The sequence below is a fragment of the Neophocaena asiaeorientalis genome, unplaced genomic scaffold, assembly GCF_003031525.2.
Source record: "Neophocaena asiaeorientalis asiaeorientalis breed wild unplaced genomic scaffold, Neophocaena_asiaeorientalis_V1.1 scaffold548, whole genome shotgun sequence".
Classification (NCBI taxonomy): domain Eukaryota; kingdom Metazoa; phylum Chordata; class Mammalia; order Artiodactyla; family Phocoenidae; genus Neophocaena; species Neophocaena asiaeorientalis.
In genome coordinates, this window is record NW_020172009.1 from 124,234 (window position 1) to 139,539 (window position 15,306).

Here is a 15,306-nt window from a genome sequence, read left to right on the forward strand (position 1 = left end):
AGAAGAAAGAGAATAATAAAGATTAGAGCAGAGATAAACAAAATAGACAATAAAAACCAACAGAGAAAATTAATGAAACCAAGAGTTGGTTCTTCAAAAAGATCAACAAAATTGGCAAATCTTTAACTAGACTGACTAAGAAAAAAGAGAAGAGATTCAAATAACTAAAATCAGAAATGAAAGAGGGGACATTACAACTGATTTTACAGAGCTAAAAAAGATTGTAAGAGAGTACTATGAACAACTGTACACCAACAAATTGAATAATCTAGATGAAACAAATTCCTAGAAACTCAAAACTTACCAGTACTAAATCATGAAGAAATAGAAAATCAATAGATTTAAAACCAGTAAGGAGATTGAATAAGTAATCAAAAACCTCGCAATACATAACCCTGACTACAACTGTTGGGGGCACTTTCCTCCTCAGTAGAGGTCAAGGAGACATGAAGGTCATATTTCACCCCATTAGAGATGAAGAGTCTGAAACGCAAAGAAAAGCAAGATCTAGACAAGCAAGACAGTCTAGAAGATCAACACAGCATAGACTGTTCTTTAGGAAGCTGAAAAAACAAAATGAAGAAGTCATTGTACCCAAATCAGAGAACAAGAAAAAGAAAAAGGGGGAAAAGGAAAGCAGGATAAAGAGAAGGAAGAAGGAAAGAAGCAGAAACATCTAGAGAAGATAAATATGAACAAAAGTACTTCAGAACATATGATAAGATTTATCAGCCTTGTCTCCCAAGGCAATAGAAATAAAAGAAAAAACAAATGCAACCTAATCAAACTTATAAGCTTTTGCACAGCAAAGGAAACCATAAACAAAATGGAAAGAGACAACCTACAGATGGGGAGAAAATACTTGCAAATGATGTGACTGACAAGGACTTAATTCCAAAATATATAAACAGCTCACACAACTCAATAACAAAAAAACAACCCAGTCAAAAAATGGGCAGAGGAGCTAAATAGACGTTTCTCCAAAGAAGACATACAGATGGCCAACAGACACATGAAAAGATGCTCAACATTCTAATTATTAGAGAAATGCAAATCAAAATTACAATGAGGTACCACCTCACACCAATCAGAATGGCCGTGATTAAAAAGTCTACAAGTAATAAATGCTGGAGAGGGTGTGGAGAAAAGGGAACCCTCTTACACCATTGCTGATGTAAATTGGTGCAGCCACTATGGAAAACAGCATGGAGGTTCCTCAAATAACTAAAAATAGAGTTGTCATATGATCCAGCAATCCCATTCCTGGGCATATACCTAGACAAAACTATAATTCGAAAAGATACATGCACCCCTATGTTCATAGCAGCATTATTTACAATAGCCAAGACAGGCAACCTAAATGTCCACTGACAGATAAATGGATAAAGAAGATGTGGTATATATATACACAATGGAATACTACTCAGCCATAAAAAAAGAACGAAATAATGCCATTTGCAGCAACATGGATGCAACTAGAGATTATCATACTATGTAAAGTAAGTCAGAAAGAGAAAGACAGATACTATATGACATCACTTATATGTGGAATCTAAAATATGACACAAATGAACTTATCTATGAAAAGAAACAGACTTACAGACATAGAGAACAGACTTGTGGTTGCCAAGCAGGGGTGAAGGGGTGGGGAGGGATGGAGTGAGAGTTTGGGATTAGCAGATGCAAACTACTATATATAGAATGGATAAACAACAAGGTTCTACTGTATTGCACAGGGAACTATATTCAATATCCTGTAACAAAACATAATAGAAAAGAAAAAAAAAATTTATCAGCCTTATAGACAAGAACTGACTTCAAGTTCAACCACTCCATCCTCTTCACTTTTTTTCTTTTTTTTTTTTTTTTTTTTTTTTGGTAACTTGTTAGCTTGTTTATGTCTCTCTGGGCATCATTCCCCACATGTGGGGCCCAGCTCTCTGGAACCTTCACTGGCCATCTTTTCCTCCTTTCTCCCCTGGGCACCAGAACCGCGTAGGTAGATACATCCACCCGTCCCCCACATCTGTAGACGCTTCCTGCCTCTTGTGCTATTTGGCCAAACTCTGAGGCTCCCCCAGCACCTTCATCTCTGGGTCTGTCCTGGTGGGGCCTTCCTCCCTGGGGTAGTAGTGCAGGGGACTGGGCCACAGTTCCTCACCAATGATCTCAGCAATCCTGTTAGACCCTGGGCAGTTGTGGTCACACAACCAGTTGAGGAAGTTAAGGCTGGTGGTGTCCTGCCTGCAGTTGGGGGCTCCTCATTCATAATCCCAGAACCACTGGACGGGAGTGGAATGAGACGCCCTATATCCAGCAATGCTAAGGTGATACTCCTTAATGATCATGTCATTCCAGCAGCAGGTGTTGTTCCAAAAGAAAAACATCAACCTGCAGTGGCGCCTGGGATGGCCCAGTTCCTGCACCTCCAAATTGATCATGCAGCTGAGCGTGTCTTCATCTTGGTCACTGATCACGGCCAATATCTGGGAGTGGTTCATAATGGCTCTGGCCCATAAGCCAGGAATGCCCTGGATGGCCCTTCTGCGATCCAACTGAGGATTCCGCCTCTGACTGATCTTGCACTTGCCCTGCTGGCTTGGGCATTCAGAGTGTTCAGCTCTAACTGCAGGGCCCCCAGTGCCTCCAGCAGGGGCCGGGCAGTCGTGGGTCCCAGTTCTGGCTCTTCCTGCCCCTGCTCCTGGGGTTTCTCCTCCCGCTCCTCCGCCTGCATCTCCTCCTGCTCCTCCTCCACCACCACCTCCACCACTTGCAAGATGTCCTCCACCAGCAGCCCTAACTCCTCCCGGATCCCCGCCACCTCTCCCTCCTCCAGGGCCCCACCTTGCTGCACGACCTCCACCCTGAAGATGGTGGCCTCCTTGCCTGACCCACCAGCTAGTGTCCGTGCTGTACCCACCTCCCCCACCGCACCTGGGGACCCGCAGGCCCCTGCTTCCTGAGCACCCCCTCCCACAACTAGGATGACCCAGGGTCCCTGGGCAGTGCTGCCTTCCCCAGACCCCGCCTCACTCACCATGTGGCCCTGGTCCTGAGCTGGGGCAGCTGCGAAGGAGCGGGAGGTGGAAGCACAGCACGTGGCCTGCAGAGCAAGCAGGCCCAGCGACCAGAGTCACCCTGCGCCACGGACCTCGGGGTGGGGAGCAAGGGCATCCTGTTCACTTTCTACCATGAACAGTTCACTCTACAATTCAAGTCATCTAAACAGGCCAAACAATCTTGTAGGTATAACTTCTGCGTATTCCAGAAGATTAACAAAAGGAAATGAAAAAGAGGGAGAAAAGAGAGAAGAAAAAGGAGAAAACAAGCACACCCTAAATCAATCAGAGAGCAACAGTGACCAAGAGAGAAAAGAAGATCTACAGGAGTTTCATTTTGGACACAAGATAGAGATGAAAATGAAAAAGAACAACAATCAGATACAGATGGGAGATCCAATAAGAAAGAAACTTAGGTGGATTCCATTTCTAGATGTGAAACAAGTTCTATGTCATCTAGTGATTGGTATTAATTCCTTGCTGGGTTGCTCTGGATCATACAGTTACTTTAAAAAAAGAAAGACTTACAGTAGCAGGCTAGAAAAGGATGACTTACCTGACTTTAAAAAGCTTTATGAACAAATTCGAACTGAAAATGAAAAGCTGGAAGCATAGCTACATGATACATATAGGAAACTGACAGATCTTAAACTGCAATTAGAAAAGGCCACCAGAGACAAGAAAGATTTGCAGATAGGTCACTATTGGAAGTTGGGAAAAAAGGGGACAGAGAGCTCTAAAAAGAATATCTCAAGTGAAAGAAGAGCTCAAAATGTTAACAGATCTAAAAGCAGACAACCAGAGGCTAAAGGATGAAAATGGGGACTTGAGCAGAGTCATAAGCAAACTTTCCAAATTAAATAAAAAGCAGCAAGTAATGGAATTGTACATATTTGTAATCCCATGGACCGTAACTGAAAGTCACTGGAAACTGGGAAGGATCCTTGGAGGCTATCATTTTTGGATATGCTGCCAATTGCCTACTTATCTAGGATTTCTGTTTCATTTTGTTTTTCTTTTTTTTCCCTTGTATCGAGATCATTGTTTCATGTTAATGCAGCTGCTGAGAAGTGGGGTTTTTCATTTTGTTATTTTAAATAACTGAGAAAACTTGTGTACAACTCCAGCATATAAAGAAAGTGTTCAAGGCCAGATATGCCTCAGATATTTAACCAGCAAGCCTTAGTTGTACGTAAATACTTTTGTGTCAACAAAAACTTTCCGCTCTCACAGAAGACAGTTATTCAGCATTTTTTGATCTGCCAGTTTTCAGTTTTTCAATATTTAGTTTTTTTTGCTTTACATCTAAGTTTGGGTTTGTATTTTTTCTTTATAACTCTTCATGTGGCAGACATTTCTATGTTTTCATACCTTTATCATTTACAGAAAAGAACATGTGCTCTTCTGAGATTGTTGTTAGATGCAGGCTAATGCTGTGTTGTCCCAGCTGGAACTGAGTTGCTTGGAGGAACATTTTTTTCTCATTGTTTGTGCAATATGCATTTATTTCTTATATGAATGCTTTAAAGTCAATTGAGATTAGATTCTTCTAAATCCTACTTTCTGCCTTCACTGGTAGGATGTTGTTTCTGTTGTTTATTATTGTAGAATAAGATATTAGACCCTGTAATCTTCACATTCATTTTGCAGGTACTGAGTGATACTGTATATATAAGTGTGTGTTGCTTGATATTTAGAAAACCCCATGGCACACTTGACTATTTTCTTATTTCAAAAATCTGTTAACACAAGTAGGCTATTCCATAATAGTGTTAAAAACAAAATTTGCTAACAATGTGATATAAAGACTTTAAAAAGTACCCTATCTTTACAAAACTTTTCTACTGTAAAGGGCTTTTATTTTCAGTTTTCATTTGATAGTTTTCAACCACAATTTAAGTTGCATAGATAAATGCTTCACATTTCAAATACCTATATTTATCTGAGTGTTGTCTAAAATTGTTGTGCTAGCCAAAGTAATGGTATGAAGTCATTTCCAGATTTAACCCATGAGTTAATGTTAAATGCATTGTTATTGCCATGGGAAGAGGCACTGACTTTGATACTACCAGCATGTCCAGACTATACATGTACCAGTGACCTTTTAAAAAAAAAAACCAAGTACATAATGAATATGGCTTTTATTTGGACAAATAGCTTTATATTTTAATTAAACCATGCAAAAAGTATTACATCTTTCTAGCATGTAACTGTCTTCTTATCCACTGAACATTTCAGACTTTTGAATAAATTGTACATTGGAAAGCTTATGGTCACTAATTGCATTACTGATTGTAGTGTATATTACACAAAATGTGAATTTGTCCCCCCTCATTTTAGAAGGTCACTGTGTTCTACTGCCTATCTGAGATTATTTTGGGGTTGGGAAAGAGTGTTCTCCCAGAAGGATTGTAAGTCTTCTCTCTCAATGGGTTTTATGAAGACGTGAGGTTATGTTCTTACCACCAAGCTCAGGATTCTAGATATTTAAAGGTACAAGGATAGTTATGGGAATTTTATTTTGATTTGAACTATATGAATAGAACATCTGAATATAGAGAATTTCCATGATCTTATGAGGGCATAAAATACACAGATAACTGAACAGTTTGAGTGACTGCACAACATTTACGTATGAAAACAGGAATAAAATTAAGAAAACAATTTCATTTATAGTAGCAAGAAAAAGAATAAAATACACGGGACTAAAGTTAATCAAGGAGACAAAAGACTTGTACATGGAAAATTACAAAACATTGCTGAAAGAAATTAGAGAAACACACAAACGGAAAGAAATCTCATATTCATGGACTGGAAGATTTAATACTGTTAAGATGTAAATATCCAAAGTGGTCTACAGATTCAATGTAATTTCCATCAAAACTCCAATAATGCTTTTTGCTGAAATAGAAAAATCCATCCTAAAATTTATATGTAACCTCAGGAAACCCTGTATAACCAAAACAATCTTCAAAAGAAAAACAATGTTGTAAGTCTAACACATCCTGATTTCAAAACTTATTACAAAGCTACTGTAATCAAAAGAGTGTGGTATTGGCATAAGAAAAGACATATAAACCAACGTAATAGAACAGAGAGGACAGAAATAAACCCTTGCATATATGGTCAAATGAGCTCAACAAAGATGTCAAGACCATTAAAAGGGGAAAGAACAGTTTTTTTCAATAAATAGCGTTGGGAAAACTGGATAGCCACATGCAAAAGGATGAATTTGTACCCTTACCTAACACCATATATAAAATTACCTCAAACTGGATCAAGGTCCTAAACAAGAGCCACCTGTCAAAGCTGCCTTTCAGAAATGAAGGGGAGATACTTTCCCAGACAGCAAAAACTGAGGAGGTTCATCACCACTATACCAGCTTTACAAGAAATGCCAAAAGGAATTCTTTAAGCTGAAATGAAAGGATACTAGCTAGTAACATGAAAATATAAAACACAATTGTAAAGGTAAGTACATAGTCAAATTCGGAATATTCTAATACTATCATACAATGGTGTATTAACCACCTAATTCCAGTAGAAAGGTTAAAAAAGATAAAAGTATTAAAAATAACTGTAGCCAAAATAATTTGTTAATGGATATACAAATGAAAAGACATTAATTGTTACATTAAAAACATAAAATGAGGGGGAGTAAAGGGTAGTTTTGTATGCAACCAGGTTATCATCAGCTTACAATAGAATAAGACATTTTATGTGAGCCTCATGATAATCACAGCAAAAACCTATAGCAGATACACAAAAGATAAAGAGAGGGGAATCAACACCTCTAAGGAAAATCATCAATTAACAAAGGAAGACAGCAAGAGAGGAAAAAAAGAAATACAAGACAGTCAGGAAACAATAAGATGGCATCAATAAATCTTTGCTGATCAACAATTACTTTAAATTGATTAAATTATCCAGTCAAAAGGCATACAGTGGCTGAACAGATTAAAAAAACAACAACAAAACAAGACCCAGTAATATGCTGCCTACAAGAGATTCACTTCAGCTTTAGGAACATGTATAGGTTCAAAGTTACAGAATGGGAAAAGATATTCCAAGCAAATGGAAACCAAAAGAGATCAAGCATAGCTATACTTATATTAGACAAAATATACTATAAGTTAAAAACTGAAACAGAGACAAAAAAGTTCATTATATAATGATAAAAGAGTCAATTAATCAAGATAATACAATATTATAAATATATATACACCCAACATCGGACTACCTAAATATTAGGCAAATACTAACAGGTCTGAAGAGAGAAATAAAACTACAGTAATAGTAGAGGACTTCAATACCCCACTTTCAACAATGGACAGATCATCCAGACAGAAAATCAACAAAGGAACTTGAACTATATTTTAAATCAAATGGACACATACACAACATTTCATTCAACAGCAAAGGAATATACATTCTTCCCAATGGCACACAGGACATCCTCCAGGATAAATCATAAGATAGATCACAAAACAAGTCATAGCATATTTATGAAGAGTGAAACCATATCAAGTGTCTTTTCTGACCACAGTGGTATGAAACAAGAAATCAATAACAGAAGCAAAACTGAAAAGCTCACAAATATGTGCCCACTCTTGACACTTCTATTGAACATAGTACTAAAAGTACTAGCCAGAGCAATTAGTCAAAAAAAAAAAAGAAAACAGCCATCCAAATTGAAAAGTAAAAGTGTCTCTGTTTGCAGATGACATGACCTTATATACAGGCATACCTCAGAGATATTGAGGGTAAAGTTCCAGGCCACTGCAATAAAGTGAAAAGTGCAATAAAGTGAGTCGCACAAATGTTTTGGTTTCCTAGTACATATAAAAGCTATGCTCAAAATAGAGTCATGTACCAAAATGTTAATTGCAGCTCTATTTACAATAGCCAGGAGATGGAAACAACCAAAGTGTCCATCATCAGATGAATGGATAAAGAAGATGTGGCACATATATACAATGGAATATTACTCAGCCATAAAAAGAAACGAAATTGAGCTATTTGTAATGAGGTGGATGGACCGAGAGTCTGTCATACAGAGTGAAATAAGTCAGAAAGAGAAAGAGAAATACCATATGCTAACAAATATATATGGAATTTAAGGAAAAAATGTCATTAAGAACCTAGGGGTAAGACAGGAATAAAGACACAGACCTACTAGAGAATGGACTTGAGGATATGGGGAGGGGGAAGGGTAAGCTGTGACAAAGTGAGAGAGTGGCATGGACATATATACACCACCAAACGTAAAATAGATAGCTAGTGGGAAGTAGCCGCATAGCACAGGGAGATCAGCTCGGTGCTTTGTGACCACCTAGAGGGGTGGGACAGGGAGGGCAGGAGGGAGCGAGACGCAAGAGGGAAGAGATATGGGAACATATGTATATGTATAACTGATTCACTTTATTATAAAGCAGAAACTAGCACACCATTGTAAAGCAATTATACTCCAATAAAGATGTAAAAAATATATATATACTGTAGTCTATTAAGTATGTAATAGCATTATATCTAAAAGCATGTAATACTTTAATTTAAAAATAACTTATTGCTAAATAATGCTAAGCACTATCTGAGCTTTCAGCGAGTCTTACTTTTTGTTGATGGAGAGTCTTGCCTCAATGTTGATGGCTGCTGACTGATCAGTGGCGGCTGCTGGAGGTCGGGGTGACTGTGGCAATTTCTTAAAATAAGACGACAGTGAAGTTTGCCACATTAATTGACTCTTCCTTCACGTATGATTTCTCTGTAGCATGCAGTGTTTGATAGCATTTTACCCACAGAGCTTCTTTCAAAATTGCAGTTAATCCTCTCAAACCCTGCTGCTGCTTTATCAACTAAGTTTAAGTAATATTCTAAATCCTTTGTTGTCATTTCAACAATCTTCACAACATCTTCACCAGAAGTAGATTCCATCTCAAGAAACCACTTTTTTTGCTCATTCATAAGAAGCAACTCCTCATCCATTACAGTTTTATCATGAGATTGTAGCACCTCAGTCACATCTTCAGGCTCTACTTCTAATTCTGCAAGAATTACCAAAATGTGACACAGAGAGAAAAAGTGAGCAAATACTGTTGAAAAATGGCACCAATAGATTTGCTCAACACAGGCTTGCCACAAACCTTTGGTTTGTAAAAAACACAACATCGGCAAAACATAATAAAGTGAAGCATGATAAAGCAAAGTATGCTTGTACAGAAAACGAGACTTTACCAAAAAACTTGTTAAAATAAACAAATTCAGAAAAGCTGAAGGATACAAAATCAATATGCAAAAATCAGTTATATTCATCTATATACAAACAATGAACTATTGGAAAGGGAAAGTAAGAAAACAATCCCAGGGAATTCCCTGGCAGTCCAGTGGTTAGAACTTAGTGCTTTCACTGCTGAGGGCCTGGGTTCGATCCCTGGTCAGGGAACTAAGATCCTGCAAACCACACAGCATGGCCAAAAAAAGAAATCCCATTTACAACAGCATCAAAAACAATAAAATACTTAGGTATAAACTCAAACCGTAAACTGAAAACTATACAATACCAACTTAAAAAACTGAAGAGGACACAAATAAATGAAAAGATAATCTGTGTTCATAGCTTGGAAGATTTAATATTGTTAAAATGTCTATAGTAGCAAAACAATCTGTAGTTTCAATGCACCCACTATTAAAATTCCATTGGCATTTTTCACAGACATAGAAAAAACAATCCTAGAATTCATCAGGAACCACAAAGACACTGAATAGCCAAAGCAATACTGAAAAAGAAGAACAAAGCTGGAGGCAACATATTTCCTGATGTCAAATTACATTACAAATCTATAGTAATCAACAGAATGGTACTGCCATAAAAACAGACACATAAACTAGCAGAACAGAATAGAGAGCCCAGACATAAACCCATACACATACAGTCAGCTAATCTTCATCAAAAACACACAATGGAGAAGGGATAATCTCTTCATTAAATGGTGCTGGGAAAACTGGGTATCCACATTCAAAAGAATGAAACTGGACTCCTACCTTACACTACTCACAAAAGTTATCTCAAAATGGATTAAAGACTAAATTTACCTGAAACCATATAACTCCTAGAAGAAAACAGGGGAAAAGCTCCTTGACATTGGTCTTGGCAATGATTTTTTTTGGATATGACACCCAAAGCAGAGGAAATAAAAACAAAATAAACAAGTGGAACTATATCAAACTAAAAAGCTTCTGACTACAAGTAACTCAATTTCGTTTCTTTTTATGGCTGAGTAATATTCCATTGTATATGTCATACAGAGTGAAGTAAGTCAGAAAGAGAAAAACTAATACCGTATGCTAATGCATATATATGGAATCTAAAATAAAAATGGTACTAATGAACCTAATGGCAGGGCAGGAATAAAGACGCAGACATAGAGAATGGACTTGAGGACATGGGTGGCAGGGGAGGGGAATCTGGGGTTAAGCGAGAGTAGCACTGACATATATACACTACCAAATGTAAAACAGATAGCTAGTGGGAAGCAGCAGCATAGCACAGGGATCAGTTCGGTGCTCTGTGATGACCTAGAGGGGTAGGATAGGGAGGGTGGGAGGGAGGCTCAAGAGGGAGGGGATATGGGCATATACGTATGCATGTGGTTGATTCACTTTGTTGTACAACAGAAACTAACACAGCATTGTGAAGCAGTTATACTCCAATAAAGATGTATAAAAATTTTAAAAATAAAAATAATTATAAATCTAAATAAATAAATTAATTAAAAGGCTTCTGAAAAGGAAATAATCAACAAAATGAAAAGACAACCTATGGAAGGGGGGGAAATACTTGCAAATCATTGATCTGGTAAGAGGTTAATATCCAAAATATATAAGGAACTCATACAACTCAATAGCAAAGAAACAATCTGATTATAAAATAGGCAGAGAAATTGAATAGGCATTTTTCCAAAGAAAACATCCAAATGGTCAACAGGTATACGAAAAGGTGCTCAACATCACTAATCATCAGAAAAGAGCAAATCAAAACCATTCTAACCTCATACCTGTTAGAATGGCTATTATCAAAAAGACAGATAACATGTTGGCAACGATGCACAGAAAGGGGAACCCTATACACTACTGGTATGAATGTAAATCAGCACGGCTATTATGGAAAACATATGGAGGTTTCTAAAACAGTCCTGCTTGTGGGCATATATATCAAAAGGAAGTGAAATCACTACTTGAAGAGATACCTACACCCCCATGTTCACTGCAGCATTAATCACAATAGTCATTTTTATAACCACATGACAGAACTTCCCTGGTGGCACAGTGGTGAATCTGCCTGCCAATGCAGGGGACACGGGTTCAAGCCCTGGTCCAGGAAGATCCCACATGCCGCGGAGCAACTAAGCCCATGCGCCACAACTATTGAGCCTGCGCTCTAGAGCCCACAAGCCACGAGTACTGAGCCCGTGTGCCTAGAGCCTGTGCTCCACAAGAGAAGCCACCGCAACAAGAAAAGCCACTGCAACAAGGAAGCCCCTGCACCACAACAAAGAGTAGCCCCTGCTCACCGCAACTAGAGAAAGCCCGTGCACAGCCACCAAGACCCAATGCAGCCAAAAATAAATAAGTAAATAAATTTATTTTTAAAAGCTACATATGACTATATATATATATATATATATATATATATATATACATATATAAAATTCAGCTATAAAAAATGAAGGAATTCCTGTACAGCACGGTGGCTAAAGTTAACAATACTGCATCATATGTTTGCAAGTTGCTAACAGAGTAAATCTTGAAAGTTCTTAGCACAGGAAAAAAACCTGTAGCTATATGAAGTGATGGATGTTAGCTAAATTTACAGTGGCAATCATTTCACAATATATGCATATCATTATGCTGTATACCTTAAACTTATACAATGTTTGTTATATGTCAGTTATATCTCAATAAAACTGAGGAAAAAAAGGAAATCCTGCCATTTGTGACAACATGGATGGACCCTGAGGGCATTATGGTAAGTAAAGTCAGATAGAGAAATATAAATACTCAATGACCCCACATATATAAAATATGGAAATGCTAAACTCATAGAAATTGAGAGTAGTTTGGTGGCTGCCAGGGGCTGAGGGCCAGGGAAGATGAGATGCTGGTCAAATGGTACACACTTCCAGTTATATAATAAATAAGTTCTGGGGATATAATGTATAGTATGGTGACTACAGCTAACAATACTGTATCATATACTTGAAAGTTGCTGAGGGTAAATCTTAAATGATCTCACCACAAAAATAAAATGATAACTATGTGAGGTGATGAAGCTGTTGACTAACCATATTGTGGTAAATGTCACATTGTAAATATATATTGCATGTATCAAATTATCACTTTGTATACCTTAAACTTACACAATGCTATGTCAACTATATCTCAATAACTCTAGGGAGAAAAACAAATTTAGGATTATAAGGTTTTTACTTAACATCTTTGGTATGTAATTTTTTATCATACACCTGAAATCTTTGGTTCCTAAAGACATTCATAACTACAGTAGTTCTCCCTTGACCACAGGGGACGTTTCAAGACCTGCAGTGGATGCCTGAAATTGAGCTCTGTTTTTTCCTATACATACATCCTATGATAAAGTTTAATTTACAAATTAGGCACAATAAGAGACAATAAATAAAAATTAAACAATTATAACAATATACTGTAATAAAAGTTATCTGAATGTGGCCTCTCAAAATATCTTCTTGTACATATTTAATGCCTTTTCCATCTTAACTTAAGCACTTATCATGCACTGTGGCCATAACTTTTGAAGTCTGAGGTGTGACAGCAAAACCAGCATGAATTATTTTTCCGTCTTCACAATTTCACAGATTTGTTCTTACCATAGGTCTTAGCAATCTCAGCACACAATTTTTTTCTTTCCTTACTAAGTCAAAAACTTTTACCTTTTCACTTTAAGAAAACATTTCACAGCCTCTCTTTGGCATATCGTAATTGCCAGCATCACTACTATTGTGCTTCAGGGCCATTACTAAGTAAAATAAGCGTTACTTGAACACAAGCACTGTGATACCATGACAGTTGATCTGATAAACGAAATTACTACTAAGTGACTTCACAGGCAGGATACACTGGACAAAGGGATGATTTATGTCCCAGGGAGTGGGACAGTAAAAGACTTCTTCACACTACTCAGTATGATGTGCAATTTACGAAGTATTTACAGAATTTTCCATTTAATATTTTTAGAAGGAGGTTGACAACAGGTAACTGAAAACACAGAAAGCGAAACCGCAGATAGATAAGGGGGGACTACTGTATTTATTTGATCCATTCCTTCACTCCTTCATTTTTTTTCTTCTCTCTGTATATGTATCCAATATTATTATCAATACCAGTATTATGAGTAACAGAACACTTACTGAAAAAAACCTTCTTTGCCATTCCTTTATCCTTATGATATATCCCACCAGGAAAAAGAGACAAACAGTTTAAAGTTACTTGAAATTATTTCTCGGTATGGTTAACTACCAATGCTATACGTGTTTAGTTTCATTTTGCTAAATTTTTAGGTGTCACTTCATTTTGACTTTGTTTTGTTACTATCTATACTATTTACATGGTTCCAAAGTCAATTATACAAAACCAAGTTACATTCATGAGAGGTCTAAGGGATATCACTATCCTTTCCACCATGTTCAGTCACCTTAGAACAAAACATTTTAATTAATATTTGGGTCTTTCCTTTCAGCATCTGTACTTATATATAAGAAAATATGTCCACTTGTTCCCACCACTACCTGTTTTTCTTAGAAGACAGTGTACTGTAATTCTCTGTGCCTTGTTTTATTTAAGAACATGACTGGAGAGTATAAAAAGACATATCTCATTCCTTTTTAGAGTTGCACGGTCCCCAGTGTGCAGATACACTATATTTAAACATTTTCTATCAATAATCATTTAGGCTGTTTACTGTCTTTTTTCTGCTATGAATAGTGCTATGATGAATAAACATAAGTATGCACCTCTTTTTTTTTAAGATTTTTTTTGATGTGGACTATTTTTAAAGTCTTTATTGAATTTGTTACAATATTGCTTCTGTTTTATGTTTGGGGTTTTTTAGCCCTGAGACATGTGAGATCTTAGCTCCCCAACCAAGGATCGAAGCTGCACCCCTGCATTGGAAGGCGAAGTCTTAACCACTGGGCTGCCAGGCAAGTCCCAAGCATGCATCTCTTAATATTTCTCCAACATATCTTTAGAAGATTCCTAAAAATGTTTAGAAATTGCATATGTAATTTTGCTAGATACATCCAAGTTTATTCCAAACTAATCACTTCTTTTAACACAGAAGAACTTTTAATATTAATATAAGCCATTTTATCAATCTTTTCTTCATACACAGTGTTAACCATTTTTCCCTATCCTAAGGCTATGAAAAGTCTCCTATATAACTACCTGGAAACTTTGTCATTTTGCATTTCATATTTATATTTAGATTAACTGACCCAGAACAATTTATTAAAAAGATAATTTTTCCCTTTCTGATTACAATACCACTTTTGTCATAAAGTTACTCATATATAATTTTTTCATTTTCAGGCTCTCATTTCATTCATCTATTTTTGTCACTCTTGTGTCAATACTATATTGCCTACATTACTACAGCTTTGTGGGAAACCTTAGTCTGATCAATTCTCTAACATTTGTTCTTAATGAGTGACTTGCCTATTCTTATCCCTTAGTATTTCCATATATATATTAGAATGAACTAGATACAGATATAGATATATCACAATTTGTATGTGTTTGCAAAATAAAATAAATGAAAAGTAATTGAGGTCTCTTTAACATAGCATGAGTTATATCACCAGACACAAAGGCAGTGAAATGGACAAAGGAGAGGACAGGAAATCTGAGATCAGAAGCAGTGTGTCTTAAATGCAAATCAAATTTAAATGTGTGCACACTGGAATTAGTAGCCTATTTCAAGAGAAGAGAGAGGGATAAACAGGACAAATATTAGCTAAGAATGTGCTGTCTGCAGATTTAGAGAACAAACATATGGAAACCAAGGGTGGAAAGCCGTGGTGGGGTTGGGATGGTGGTGTGCTGAATTGGGCGATTGGGATTGACATGTATACACTGATGTGTATAAAACTGATGTCTAATAAGAACCTGCAGTATAAAGAAACAAACAAAAAAAACAACTAATATTAAACTTTCT

General features: G+C 36.8%; 1 protein-coding gene across 1 annotated transcript in view; it reads right to left on the reverse strand.

The window, feature by feature from the left end:
* Window positions 1-15,306, reverse strand: part of LOC112402729 (zinc finger protein 300) — a 91,825-nt gene that overhangs the window by 56,224 nt on the left and 20,295 nt on the right. The window lies entirely within an intron of this gene.